The sequence below is a fragment of the Rhinolophus sinicus genome, chromosome 1 (assembly GCF_057876585.1).
Source record: "Rhinolophus sinicus isolate RSI-liver-muscle chromosome 1, RSI-T2T, whole genome shotgun sequence".
In the NCBI taxonomy this organism is placed as follows: domain Eukaryota; kingdom Metazoa; phylum Chordata; class Mammalia; order Chiroptera; family Rhinolophidae; genus Rhinolophus; species Rhinolophus sinicus.
The window spans coordinates 37,799,777-37,813,374 of record NC_142501.1 but is presented as its reverse complement, the minus strand read 5'-3'; the positions used below and the strand labels follow the sequence as shown (position 1 = coordinate 37,813,374).

The 13,598-nt window shown below is 33.5% G+C and overlaps 1 protein-coding gene across 14 annotated transcripts in view; it reads left to right on the top strand.

Annotated features, from left to right (window-relative positions):
* Positions 1–13,598, top strand: part of SOX5 (SRY-box transcription factor 5) — a 946,176-nt gene that overhangs the window by 252,052 nt on the left and 680,526 nt on the right. The window lies entirely within an intron of this gene.

Here is a 13,598-nt window from a genome sequence, read left to right as displayed (position 1 = left end):
AGTTATTACAATGGATTAATAAGAGAGTGGATATTAGGACTTAACTAACAGAATCTAGCTATTTCACTTCCAAAATTCTAACTTCACGAAACAATTAAAGAAAGAGGCAAATTATATTATGAAAATAGGTTAAGTTTCGCATATTTATAATGAGACGAATTTGAGATTGACTGAACTGTCCAACAATAGTGGTTAGATAAATTTGAGTGCATTCATATGATAGGATATTGTACAGCCAATAAAATATTTTTAAAGAATTTTTAAAGACACATGGAGTTGTATATGATTCAATGTTAAACAAGTAAGAATCCAAACTAAAGCTACAGTATATCTTCAAGTTTGTGTGTGTGCATACATACCCACATGCACACACACTTATACATTCACATATACATATATATTACAAACAAAAATTAACAGGAAAAAAGCTGACAATTCATACATCAAATATTATTAGCTCTGGATCATGGAATCATGAGCAATTTAAATTTTGTTCATAGTTCACAGTTTTCTTTTACAATAGGTATGATTTTATTAAAACCTGACATATATAAAAAACATGGGATTACAAAAGATTTACAGAAATTACTTAGTACCCCTGTTTGTTAAAATACTATATATGTGTCTATCCAAGGAGAGATGAAACAGCTTAGCACCCATCCTGTTTGGCTGTTTTTCCTGGAATCTGGTTGGAGTGAGCTTTCCTTGTCAGTAGAGCTCCACAACCACTTAGAAATCTCAATCATATTGCATCCTGGCTGCCTGCCTACTTTAGGTCAGCGTTGATTAAGATACCGTGCTGCAGGTCTGGGGCATTGGACAGCATGTCAAAGTTGCTGGTAGCCATGCCTATTTCAAAGGCAAAGAACAAAACGTTCAAGACTCTTCTTTCTTGGGTATAAGTGAAAGAGGTTGAGTACTGCAGTTCTGGATTAAGAACTTTTTAAAGTGTTTTTTACAGTATTATGTTACTTTAGAATATTAAAGGAGTGAAAAATTTAACTCAACTCTGAGTGAAAAATCACAAATTGATAGCAATCTGTGAGAAATTCTTTGCAGAAATTGGAATGAGAGCATTGCCCCACTACCCACCCACCCAAACCTAAGCTGACTTCACTCTTTGAAACTTGCAAGAGAAGCATAATGTTTAGGAGCATATATGTTAGAGATGTCCTGGCTTCAGCTCCTGACTGTACCACTTATGCCTCTCTACTGTTGGGTCCATTCCTTAACCTCTGATTCCTCATCTGTATAACCTAAATAATAATGGTATATGCAAATACTTATTATGTGGACACTAGTGTAACTACACCAAAATTAAGCAAAATAGACTTTAAAGCCCCAACCATTACTGAAGATAGTCACTTTATAAATGACTGAAGTTTAAATTGAATAGGAAGATAGAATCATTTTAAATCTAAATGCCCCTAATAACATAAACTTTAAAAATTACTGAGGAAACATTGACAGAACATCAAAGAAAAATAAACTAATCCACAATAGCAGTAGATATTATCTCATTTCTCTCAGCAATTGATGGAATAAAATAGACAGGAAAAAAACATCAGTAAGAATGTAGAGTTGAAAGACAAGATTAAGAAATTGGACCTGATAGACATATATAGAACCTTGCATACAGTTGCAAAATTCACATTATTTTGAAGAACGCATGGAACCGTTATAAAAATTGTATGCTGAATCATAAATTAGTTGTTCAACCATTTTCTGTTTTAAAAAATTTATTGGGGTGACAATGATTAGTAAAATTACATAGGTTGAAATTAAGCTGCAAATGAATAACAAAAATATAGCTAGAAAAGAGTTTCAAAAGTAAAAATAAATCACATTAGAAATTATAAATATTTTAGACTAAACAAAAGTGAACATTGTACATAAACAATTGTGTAATGTTACTGCAAATTTATAAATGCATTAGAATGTACGTTTGTGCATTCTTAAATAAATGTATTAGAAAAAAACAAAGTGTAAACTTAATAGGCCAAGAATTAATCTCAAAATGAACAACAAAATAAACTCAAAGTAGTAGAAGGAAGAAATTAAAGTAAGAGCAAAATTAACGAAGTGGGAAACAGTCATATGAAAAACAAAGGAAGTGAAAAGTTGATTGTTGCAAATGATGAAAAAATATTCAAAACTTCTGATGAGACCGAACAAGAGAGTAAGTGACAAGCGGCAAATAACCATTACCAGGAATGACAAAAGCAATATCACAACAGCCAATGTAATAAATCAAGATAAGAAAATAAAGTTATTAGAATTGAAAAATAAACAACCAGTCATCTTTATTGACAGATGATATGCGTTAATAAGAGCATAGAACATGCATATAATGTAATACGCTAACATCAACTGTATTTCTATATATCACTATCAATTTTTATCTAGTATACCGTAATGAGAGATGTATAGTAACTTGATGAGGACATTTGAGAAATTTTATTAGGACATATTTTCATGGTTGAAATAAATGAGGAGCTATACCATGTTTATGGAGTGAAAGATCCAATATTGTAGAGCTATCCCTTACTCCCAAATTGATTTGTAAGTATGACATAACCACAATCAAAATGCCAACTGGTTGTTTTGTGTTTGTTTCTTTGTTATTTGTTTGCGTAGTCGTGTGTGTCTGTGTGTGTGTGTGTGTGTGTGTGTGTGATGTGACAAGTTGATTCTAAAATGCAAAAGGCGAAGAATAATCGGAACACTCTTGAAAAAGAAGGAATGGGTAGTAGTACTTGCCCTACCGATATTATAAAGCTCTATTAATTCAGAAAGTGTGGCATTACTCCAGGGGTAGACAAGTAGTCAAATGAGACCGATCAGAGAATTTATCAACTCTTGGGTATGTGGCCATTTTATTTATAATAAGGGTGGCATTTCAAAGCAGTAGAGAAATAACAGACTTTTTACTATATGGTACTGGGAAATTTGATTAATAATTGAAAAAAATCAATTTCAGTCAGTCAGCGACTTAAGTGTAAGAGGCACAACAATAAGAGAATCTCCCACAAGAGATTTCCTTAGATTCTCCTATAAGAGATCTAACAAAATAACTGTATGACCTGGGAGTAGAGAAGAATTCTTTAGACAAAAAAAGTGCACATCCTACATTACTTTTTAATAGACTTCATTTTTCAGGTCTGTTTTAGGTTCACAGCAGTATTAGCAAAAGGTACAGAGATTTCCAATAAACTACCCGTTACCTTCACATGTCCTCCCCCATTATCATCTCCCTACCAGAGTGGTGCATTTGTTATAATTCATAATTGACACACCTTTACCGCCCAGAGTTCATCATTTATATTAGGGGTACATTATTTTTTTTTGTTTGTAAGAAAGCACTATAACAAGAGTGAAAAGACAGACCATCCAGTGGTATTAACAGAAAAAAATTTGCAAAACATCATTGACAAAAGTAGTATCCGGAGTAGATTTGTTAAAAACCACAAGTCCTTGTAATAATTTAGACAATCCAATAGAAAAATAGGCAAAAGAAGAAATCCAGATGTACGGACATATTTTGAAAAATGCTTCATCTCAGTAGTCATCAATGAAATGCAAATGAATCCCTAATGGGATCCCACCACTCATGCTTCAGAATGGAAAAAACAAAAACGGCTAGTAGGTCAGAGCATTGACAAGGATGGCGACCAACAGCAACATTCAGAGAGTGCTTGTCGGGATATAAATGGCAACAGCCACTTTCCGATATTGTACCTAGTAAAGTTGAAATTTATAGCCCCTGCACAAGGATCGCAATCCTAGATAGCCATCCTCAAGAAACACGTGCCTATGTGTATCAGGAGACATGCAAAAGAATGGCCACAGGAGAAATACTGGTATTTGCCAAAAATTAGAAACAATTCACTTGCCATCGGCAGGATGGAAAATTGTAGAATAGTCATTTAATGAACTACGAAGTGATAGAAGTGGACGCACTTTAGTGATCTAATGAATATTACGTGGAAAAAAGCAAGACATGGAACACAGGGTGCTTCCAGGCAAACAATTATGTTGTTTGGAGATGCATTGTATATGGTAAAACTGTGAAGAAAAGCAAGGAAATACCACGAGAAGAGCCAAGGAGTGCTGATCTCTAGGAATGAAGAAAGAGGCTGAGCTGAGGGAGGGAGATTTCATCAGATCACTTCTGACGCACAGGAGAGTGTCAGTGATGTCCTGTGTGGTGGTTATGTGAGTGTGTGCTTTCTTCCCATTTGTTAAACTGTATATATTGTACACATATGTGTCACATAAAACAAGTGTTAAAATAATGCAGCAAATAGTTATGACAAGTTTTATTTATTTCTTTAGTGGTTGTGTTATGTTTTATGAAAGAGAAAAGTGGTTGCAAATAATATAAATTAAATTGATGCATCTTTCAAAATTAGGTAAAATAATATAAGAAGCTTGTAAAGAATTTCCCACATTGGAAATGAAGAATAACAGGGTATTAAAATAAGCATTTATTGTTTCCAGGATTCTTTTTCTAAGAAATCTAATACAAGACATCAAGCATTGCCAAAATGTTTTGAGAACTATAAAACTATCAATATTTTGTTTATCTATATATTGAAGTGCATCTCCATGTTAAAATATCCTTTGCAGACATCAACAATATGCACATTAAGGCTTAGTTGAATATCAGATTTTATACTGCATTGAACAAAAATAACACACCAAACATAAGTACTTCACATAGGTGTTGTAAATCTAAGATTTTGCAGAGGTAAATTGAGGATATTAGTTATTTATACCATTGGTGGCAGTTATTTTTATTTTGCTTATCTCCGTCTGTGTTAACATTCTTTTAAAATGTCACTGCATTTATAGTTATTTGCTCTAACCATTTAGCCAGTTAATAATTTGTGATCCTAAGTGGTTGTTTTTGTTATACACACCTTTTGGTCACCTTTCCTTTTTACTTGCAAATAGGAAGGCTCTTTGCTTTAAATGTTTATCAAATCCAATCACTTTTCTCCCCTCAGTCCCCCTAATCTAGCAAGTAAAACTCTGTATTGCTTGAAAAGGAAAAATAAACCCAATATATTACCAATTGTCAAGTGAGTTCTTTATAATTAAAGATTACTCTGCAATATACAATTTTTAAGGCATTTATCCCGACAGGGTTCACTGGCCTTTGAGAATGAGCCACTTTGTTGACAAATCTATCATCTAAATTGTGCAACATTAATGAGAACTCTGAGCAGCACACTCTTACATCTTAATGTGGGTGGCAGTTTAAGGAAAAAAAAAAACACACCACCACCAAAACAAAATACTGACTATGATTGAAGCTGATATTAAAAAGGTCTGCCACCTGTGGATAAAAATGTGCATTGCTCCAAACACATAATAATTAACAAGACTTGAAAGACCTTAGGAAAATCCAATGACCCTCTGAAATCAAAACTCTGGTTATTATTAAAAACAAACAAAACACACACACAAAACAAAACAAGAAAACAGAAAAAAGAAGGCACTGATTTCCGCAGTTATACAGATGCAGGGCTTGTGATGCTACATACTTGTGTGGCTGTCTATGCTCTATCACTTAATCCAGTGTTTAAGTATCATATGGTAGAATTCATTCCTGAAAGTACGGTCTCTGATTTAAATCCTTTGTTTGTTCATTAATAACTCATTATGCAATCATATATTTCCCGAACAGTATAAAATTCTATATCTCTTTTTCTTAACCATTTGTAAATCACTGTAGATTGTCTTTTATTGCTACACTTCAATCTCTTAATAAGCCTCCTTTTTGATATACTTTCAGCTTAGTTTTTCCAAGGTAATTAAACATTATAGGTAAAAACACCATGAAAAGCATACTGAAGGAATATTTAAATCTAATCGGATAATTTTTTCTTAACTCAAAATTATTTGTTTGCATGCCTGACTATACTTGATAGTCTTCAATTCTCTACCTACAAATATCTAATACCCATCTGAATAAAGTTTAGCATAAAGTTATAAGCTTATTTTTCTGGGTACTTCAAGTGTATATACATATGCAGACGGGGTAGGGGGAGAATTGTATTAGCACAATTTGAATTGCAGAGTTCATTTCAAAATGTAACATAAGTAACATAATGCACTTAAGTAGAGATGCTCCACTGTACTGGTCTTGGAAGAAGATACTGTTACTTGAGTAGCTACTGCTAATCCATTTGAAGCAGCCCTTAAACAAGCCTGACAGAAAATAATGGTCTATGTAGAATTCCTTTGGCTGTCAGCTTCTTGACTGATAAGGAATAATGAGTGAGAATCATTCAAAAGTTATAAGAAAATTAGAGTTCCATTACTTTATAAAAATCAGATGATCATATTTGAGTCTTAATAATTTAATAACAACTGCTTGAGCATTGTTTTCTTATTCAGCAATTGTTTGTATTGAAGAGGATTTTTTTTCCTTCCAAATATAATAATACATGAACTGTTGACCAAAAGTCTTTAAAATAATGTATGAGAGCAAGCAATTGCTTAATTTTGTGTCTTTCTTTAGAATACTAAGCAACAAAGAAGCAGTTCTAGCAATAATAATTTAATTTGAGAAAAAAAAATCTTGAACTCGAACGGTCTCCATAAAACTTTTTGCATAATTAGGTTATACATATTCTCAATGGAAGAAGTCTTGCCCTCAGTCATATTCTGTAAATGAACATACATTTTGCATAAATTAGTGAAGTTGACCTGCTAAGATTCATTGTACAATGTAATAAATATTTACTAATTTTAAAAGTGCTTATGCACTGTGATATTTTTTATATTCTTAGATAATGCATGTGTGTATGCATCTTTTAGAGAATTTTTAAAACAACTTATATTTTATAATGAGCAATTTGTGTTGTATAATATAATATGGCATGACATAATATAACGTAACATAGTAATTAGGAAACTTCATTCACTCTTAACAAGGGAAAACTTTTTGATTCAAGTGTCAGTTTAGGCATTTCAAATATGTGTGAAATAAACAGCTTTAGGGCAATTTTCTAAGTATTTAGTAAAAAAGGTAAGTTTCTATACCATTGCCAATGTAAATTCTAAAAGGATTAAAGATTTAAATTATTAGTAAAAGAATCCATAAGAGTATTAAGAGATAGTGCTGGTGAATATTTGTATAAGTTGAGGAGAGGGTTGGAAGATATTTTTAAGTATTACACCAAAGGCAGACATCACAAAAGAAAAAATTTACTAAGTTTGATCAGGTAAATGTAAAAGCTTTTTGTCTTAAATGATGACAGACAAATGAGGAACTGAGAAATACATTTGAAATATATTAGGTATAACAATATAAATTGCTATTTTTGTGAAAGCTGACAGACTATTAGCAATTTCATATGTATAACAAAAGTAATTAAAATATAAACTGCTTACAGAAATAATTGGAATATTTAGTTAATAGGAAGAAATCAAATGGGGAATAAACATATAACATGTTTGATTTTTATAAGAATTCAAGAAATGCAAATTAGTCATGAGATTCTAGTTCACTTAGCAAGTTCGCAAAGTTTTAAAATGTTACAATAACCAATGCTGAAGAGATTGCAGTGAGATGAGGCCTCTTATTTCCTGAGGCTGATAGTGTCAATTGTATTATATTACTGCACCAGAGTACAATTTATTTCACACAATACCCATTAAAATCTGTTAATGTTCATCTAGTGCTTTTAGGGAGTTACCTAGTGTTGTATATATGTGTTTGTAGTAAAAAAAAAAAAAAAAAAAAAAAAAAAAAGGAAAAGAAAAGAAAAATTGAAAACAATCTATATGTTGAAAAATGGGCTCAGTTAAAAAATATTTTTTTTATGTATTATGAAATATTAATTTCATTTAAAATGATTGTGCATTGACAGGAGAAACCAGAACCTGGGCATCGTAAACATTCAAGAAATATTTGTTGAATGAATACATATGTGCACAAACACATGCACATATGTACATGTATCATGCGTAGAACACATGTATCATGCGTAGAACAAAAATACTGTAAGAATATACACAAAATGCTACAAGGCTATACCTAGACTGCAGGATTAATCTAATTTGATTTTTTTGGGCATTTTTTTATTGTATGCATTAACTACTTTTCTTTAATAAACATATAATACTTTCATTTTAAGAAAAAAATACACATTAGTTTTATTTGTTTGTTTTTGTTTTTAAGATTTTATTGGGGAAAGGGAACAGGACTTTATTGAGGAGCAGTGTGTACTTCCAGGATTTTTTCCAAGTCAAGTTGTTGTCCTTTCAATCGTAGTTGTGAAGGGCGCAGTTCAGCTCCGGTCCAGTTGCTGTTGTTAGTTGCAGGGGGCAGAGCCCACCATCCCTTGCTGGACGAGTTGAACCGGCAACCTTGTGGTTGAGAGCCACTGGCCCATGTGGGAATCGAACCGGCAGCCTTCGGCATTAGGAGTACAGAGCTCCAACCACCTGAGCCACCGGGCCGGCCTCCACACGTTAGTTTTTAAAGTTTGGACATCAGTGTAGTAATCCATAGATCAAGGAGCTTCTCCCACATGTTTTATTCTAGGAGTTTTTGGTTTCAGGTCTTATGCTTAAGTCTTTCATCCACTTTGAGTTAACTTTTGTGAGTGGTATAAAATAGGGGTCCAATTTAATTCTCCTGTGTGTGGTTATCCAGTTTTCTCAGCACCACTTAAGTGTTGAAGAGACTGTCCTTTGTGCATTGAGTAGCCTTGTCAATTATTAATTGACCATATGTTGAAGAGTTTATTTCTGGACTCTCAATTCTGTTCCATTGGTCAATGTGTCCGTTTTTGTGCCAGTGGCATAGTGTTTTGTTTATTACAGCTTTGCAGTATAGTTTGATACCAGGAAGTGTGATGTCTTCCGCTTTGTTCTTGTTTCTCAGGGTTGCTTTGGCTATCTGGGGTCTTTTGAGTTTTCATACAAATTTTAGAATTGTTCTTTTCTATTTCTGTCTGAAATGCCATTCGAATTTTGGTAGGGAATGCAGTAATTATCCATACATAGTTTTTCTAATGATAGCATTTTCTATACACATAGATTGCTATGTAAACATATGTAAGTTCTTGGTTCTAATTTTGTAATTAGAAAAAAAACCAAGAGGAACAAAATATTTCGGGGAATTTTCAACATATTAAACTAAAGTCTATATGCCTAGGGTAATATGCTGTGATATTGCCAATACGTTTATCCAGGGTATATCAGAAAGTCTCAGTGATAGAGTTGGGGATGTACTGCGTCACAGTTGATCAGTGTCACGTCATTGGGTAGTTCTTCATGTCATGCCAACTTTGCCTTCACTTGAATTCAACTTGGTCCATTGTCACTGAGAGCAATGACTCAGAAATAAGAATTTTAGAATACTTTGAAAATAATTCTGGATCCTGTACAATGGGCAATAGATAATCATTCCTTATCAAGATATTCACCTTTGGAAACCATCATTAAATTATTCTACTACTCTTCCAGTGTTTCTTTAAACACTGTTTTTTTATGATTTGGTTATCTCATAGTTGTCAGCATAATTCATGTCCATAAATTCACAAATATCTACAGTTGGATTTTTAAAATGTTCTATTACATTTTCCCCTTTTTTCTCACTTTCATAACCAACCACCTCAATAGAAAATTATTATTCCAATAAAATGATCCAGAGGATGAAATAATTTATTAAAATAAAGTGAAATTTATTTGATAGATTTTTCAAATGAACTTATATTTCTAGATTAAAAAAAAAAACAAAACTCTTTTACAAAATGAGTTTTATGTTTTTTCATTGCCCAGCAGACCTCAGATGGATACTTAAATAAGTGAATTTTGGTGCATGATCATTTGTTCTATTTTTAAATCTTATCTGCACTGATATTAAAAAGCATAGACAAATATTTTAATTTTAGGAATAGGAATAATCTTTCAACAGTAAATAATGTGTTTTTAAAAAGAAAATGTTATACATTAAGACTAGCAGTTTTAGAAAGGAGTAACACAATAGAACTCAAGGTGTTGATAGAACTTTAAATGGCAAATATCAAAGCATCTATCTAAAACCATTGAAATACAGAAAAATAGGGTAAACTGAGCAGAAAAGGAAGGTCAAAGTTAATTTTAACCTTTGTATTTATAAGCAAACCATTCACCTCCTTCTCTTTTGTTTTAAGAGTATTGTTGTTCAAAAGAAAGAACACTTATGTCAGAAAACCCAAATTACATTAAAAACTAGACCTCAATGGGGGTGGCCGGTTAGCTCAGTCGGTTAAAGTGCGGTTTGATCCCAACAAGGGCCACTGTGAGCTGCACCCTCCACAACTAGACTGAAACAACTACTTGACTTGGAGCTGATGGGTCCTGGAAAAACACCCTTAAAAAATAAATAAAAGATAAAAAAAAATTAGACCTCAAGACTATCTGTAAGACATAAATAATCCAACTGTTATATCTGGTATAAAAAGTTTTTTGAATAACATTATTTGCCCAGAGGCTGTTTTCCAAACTAATAATTCTTGGAATTGTGATCTAAAATTTCAAGAGGATTAGGCTGCATAACTACTAGAAAGCACAAGTGTGCAGGGATGTGACTAAAGGTGAAATCTCATTTAAAATTTCTTTAAGGAAGATCTAGTTTGAAACAGTAGTCCTGAGAAAGTTGAAATGCTACCATATAAATATTTCTCAGTGAGCTTGTCTTACTTAGTTCAATATATACTAAATACTTCACAGCAGTCTTCAAGATGTTCATTAACTAGAGTTTTAATCAATTTCCTTGGTTTTAACCATCTGCTCCACTGCTCCATGAACAAAATTACTCAAAATGGTTAGAAACAAGGTTCAACACTTTCTATATTCGTTCATCATCTTTTCAGTAATTTCTTTGTGAGACGTTTTAGAGGCAATGTATTTTGTGTACCTCATCCTTTGATGGCAACGGCATTTTGGGTGTGCCCACCACCTGCCTGCTCCAGTATTTTTTCAGAGTTGTGTCTAGAGTTGGATAGAAAAGAAGGAAGTAGGAGGCATTTCTGTGTAGCAGAGTTATATCAAAACATGCCAAGCATGATGCTGGTTGGTGAAGGAGAAACACCAATAAGTAAAATGGGATCCTAGGCCTTAAAAATGTTAGAAAACCATGAGGTACAAGTGGGAGTGTGGGTGGCAAAAGTACATCCATCCCTCTGGTGAGAGGCAGAATGCAGAGGTTAACAGCTCAATTATGAATCTTTTGCATCCAGCTGCTGACTTCGCTCGCATGCCCGTTTTCTCAAGATGGGGTTAGCTCGCCACTAATCATATGCATTTTATTTAATGTTTGGCTACATAAAATACAGTAACTCCACTTGTTTCAGAGGCAACAATCTCAAATTTTTTCCCTAACAATGTCTGGGAGAAACCCAATAATGACAGAGAATCTTAAGGAAACATGGTTTGGGGATATGCAGTTCTTTTGAGATGCTCTGAAATCTACATCCGAACTTAGCCAGAGGTGCCATAGAGGTGTGTCCTTGAATGTCTTCTAATGATCCCAAGTAAGTGGCTTTTGTGATCTGTGCTTTAGTGTGGTGTCATTGGCCCTGACTGAGGGCTGCTGTAAGGCAGAGTCCCCTAAATCTCATTACACCTACCAAAAATGTGTTGTAGAAACATTTCATTGCAATCTACAGTATGCACTCTGTGAGATTACTTGGGAGACATTTCTGACTCCTCTTAGTAGTTATGCTGCCCCTGAGTAGTTGGTCTATTTTTATCTAATGATGCCTTTGAGTTGTATAACTGACCATTGCCCCTTTTGTCACTACTAAAAAGCTTAGTGCCAAATGCAGAGTCTCCATAGTCAAAGGTATGACATTTATGGAATATACTTGTATTTACCATAATTATAGTCCTTTTGTTTTTATTTCCACTGTCTCATGTACTTTTAATTGATGTCCTCTGGTATATTTCATGTATCAGAGAAGAAAGAAGTTTCACTGGTAGGGGATGGAGGAGGGGAAGTCTGGAGTAGATGTGGAAGTTCAGAAAGGCAGAGCAAAGACAATTGTATTTGAGTTGGTTGGGCCTTGAGTGGTGGAAATGAGGAGAGAATTGCGACAGCGTGAGCAAAGGTGCAAAGACTGAAAAACTGGGCACTTCAATTTGGCTCAGAAATATTAAGGCAGCTCAGTCTGTAAATTTCAGGTTGTTAAATTAAACCTGAAGAGTTTATGCATAATCTTATCTAATTTCATAGTTAGATGGCATTGACATTTTATTTTCCTAGAGGGAAAATGTCAATATTTAGCATGCTTTGTCCACTGCCACAAAGGTTTCTCTAGTTTGTGGTGTTGTATGGATTTGGTTGATGGGTATTGGAATTCAAGAGACCCAAAATAAAATGTAATACATATAAATTTCCCAGTAGAAACTGTATGAGTGCATTTAATAAGAGTGGGTGCTGGTAATCATGGTAAATCCAAGTAATTCAAATTCAATTGACTGATACTTCATTATAGAGTTTTTTTATAGCTTATGTACGCCGAAAGTGTTCAGGCTTAGTCCATTACCTAATTTTTCTGCTATACCTTTGAGTCGCATTGATTTAAGGATTATAAAGGTTGAATAGTAAAAATAGAAAAAGAGAGTGTAAAGTGTGTTCTTGCAGATACACAGCAGTTACTTTCTTTTCTCCAAAATTTAGTATTTCCTATTCTTTCACATTCTACATTTTAATCTCAGTGACAAGGATATAATTAACACATATTGAACACTCATAAGTACTTTATAAATACTTTGTGTGCTTAAACTCATTTGGCCCTCAGAATAATCCTGAGGTAAGTTCAATGATCTCAATTTTATATTTGGGGAAACTGAGGCATGGGAAACTAAGCAGCCTTACTCAAGCTTACACTAGAGAATTAAATGACTCTGCCTGGATTTGAATCTAGACAGTCTTGTTCTAGAGCTTACACACTTGATGCTGCACTACTTCATCAAGCCGAGGGAAATAATTACCTAGGTTTTATTTTCTCAAAAGGCTAAAAACTTCCATTCCTTATTAACTTGCTAAGTTTCCTGTTAATCAATTAGAACTGCAACATTTTAGAATGAGAAGCGAGCTAAGAGGCATGTGATTCAACTTCCCATTTATTGTATAAAACCTCTTCACAACATTATGATAGATAATTTCCCCTCCTCATCATAAATTGTTTAGTAAAAATAATAAAAAATGTACTCCTTCCCAAGGAGATTCATTCCATTTTGGAGCAGTTCTGTTAGAAAAGTATACCACCCTACATCGTCTCTGTCCTTTACCATCAATGTATACCAGCTAGACATGAATTAAAATGTATTGATTAGCAATAAGTATATTGAAATATTAATAATTGCTAACATATTTTGAGTGCTCATTATGTGTTGGCACTTTTCTAAATGCTTTCCATGGATTAACTCTTTGTTTCATATAAAAAATTGGGGCTCTGTTACCAATAAGGTTGACTAAACACAGAAGAGCTAGAGATACTACCCAACGTCACTTACGTGTTGGAATGTGGTGGGAAATTGACAGAAAAATCATCCTGGAGCTTAAAAAGACTGTGGCATGGTGATCTGGT